Raw genomic sequence first — 2,250 nt, 5'->3', positions numbered from 1 at the left:
ATTTTTCTAACATTATCTTCTGTATCCAACAGCTTTATCAACTCACTTGATTAATTGATTTGCCTTTTGCTGGTTTGCTGCCAGGATTCTACACACATCTGCGCAACCTTAGAGCTCACGTTGCGTTTAAATGCTGCTCGATTAAACCTGGAACAAATTTCAAAGGATTAATCAATTGCATTAACTGAAAAAGTGATCGAGGGCACTCATATGAGAAATGGGGGAGTTCCTACAGTATCAAAACAAATGAGAGTAGTAGAAAGTTGGAGATTAATAATAATTATAACTGACATAATAAAATAAATACCAAGGTGGGCATTGCTGACTCTGGCCTGTCTTAAGTTTATCATTAATTTCGAAATCTTAATTAAATCTTTGCCACATTCATCATAGTAGTCTAGTATTGCTCTCCTACACGTTTTCTAAGTTAGGGTTTTGATAAGGCATCTGGCTTTCCAAAGCAGCATAAACAATTACATGTTTTTCTTGTGCATTTTGTAGTTATGATTCGCCTGTGGTTTTAGCTTCGGCAGCATCAAAGTATCAGAGCTGTCCAATCTGCATCAACGTCGCTTTTCAAATTTTACATTGTCTTTAACAGCCACTTCGCTTGGCTCTAATTTTCTCTCAACTGTAGAAGTCTCGTTCATAGCAAGGCCCATTTTCAATAAATTTAACGGCGCCAACTGGTGCATTTTTCAGGATACGGGGAAGTGTTAAGCGTGTAGATTTATGTCTCATCAAAGGCCACACCTTCAGAAAGCAATCATTTTCATTAACAGAGAACCTCATTCTTTTCCTGAGTAAATATCTCTGATCAAGGAATTGGCCTTGATCTAGATCAGGCTTTCATTTTTGGGATTCTAATTATTTTTCATGTGATTTAGAATATAGTATCACAAATGGCATTGTGATACAATATTCTTTCCCTGCAGTTTTTGTGCCTGGTTTCATTAAGGCTGTGCCATGCAGTCACAACTATTTAGTTTTACGTTTTGAATTTATAAAATAAATAATATAAAAATAATAATTCTCACTCCTAACTTTCCCCTTTCCTCCACAGCCTTCCTCGCCTCAGTTTAAAATTATTGAAGTTTTCCTGCTCCGTGGCATTCTCTAGGTCCTAATTGTAACTTCATGTTGTATTTTGGCCATGCGCCATCTGTCTTAGTACCTCAGGTGGTAAGTGGCATTCCTCAGCCTGAAGAATATTCAGCAAACTGGCTAGCCAAGTTGTGTTCTGGAGCACCCTTGGACTCGATTCCCTGGTCATATCACTGCCATGAACACTGTCTCATAGCTCCGCCGTTCCCCAGTCTCACATCCTCAGTCCTGTCATCATCAACTTTAGTCTCTGCTGAGTTTGCTACATTCAGGCTCACGTATCATCTCCAAAGCCATTCATTTAAGTATAGGCTGCTCATTTGGCAAGTCTGTTCCTGATCAGGTCTCTTAGATGAGGCGGCATCTCGCATTTGCTCCAATTCATTCATAGTTGGAGTAGCTTCTCTTTTCAGTGTTGTGTTCCCTTCTGATTCACTCCAGTTTTACCCAGTGACCACCCATCCTTAGGTTTTGGGATGTTCTGGGGCCGTAAGTTCTCCAGTAATGGCCCCTTGGTTCCCTCAGTTGGAATCCTCTCAGTAATTATCACAGTAGCTTTTCATGTTAAATGCTTCCAACTCACTTTCCCCATCAACTTTAGCTGCAGTCCATCCTCTACACACTCAGCAGTTCATCCTCAGCATATTCATCCCGTATCTGTCCTAACCTGTCTCCTCTAGCTTTGGCTCTCATTGTTCTCTATGCACCTTGTTGAGCTCATTCATCAAATAACTGGTGGTGGAGTGCATTCTGCGAATGTCTGTTTCCCACTTTGTTTCTCCTATCAACACCAATGCTGGCACCTGACGCCATTTCAGGCAGCTCTCGACACCTCGGCAGGCATTCTCGTCTCTCCTATCGACGCCTCTACAGGCCCCATTTCAGGCAGCTGTCGACGCCTTGGCAGGCATTCTCATCTCCCCTATCGACGCCCTTTACCAGCCCCAGACACCATTTCAGGCAGCTCTCTACGCCTTGGCAGGCATTCTCGTCTTTCTCTGTCCATGCACTCATAAGCACCCATGGCTCATGCAGACGTTTCATGCACAAGCAGGCATTTCTCCCTGTCTTTCTCTATCGACGCTATGGCTGTACATTTATTTCGATTCTACGATATGTATCAATATTTTCCCCCCTCGGAAGGTA

Source organism: Poecilia formosa, unplaced genomic scaffold, assembly GCF_000485575.1.
Source record: "Poecilia formosa unplaced genomic scaffold, Poecilia_formosa-5.1.2 Scaffold693, whole genome shotgun sequence".
In the NCBI taxonomy this organism is placed as follows: domain Eukaryota; kingdom Metazoa; phylum Chordata; class Actinopteri; order Cyprinodontiformes; family Poeciliidae; genus Poecilia; species Poecilia formosa.
This window is presented reverse-complemented; position numbering follows the sequence as displayed.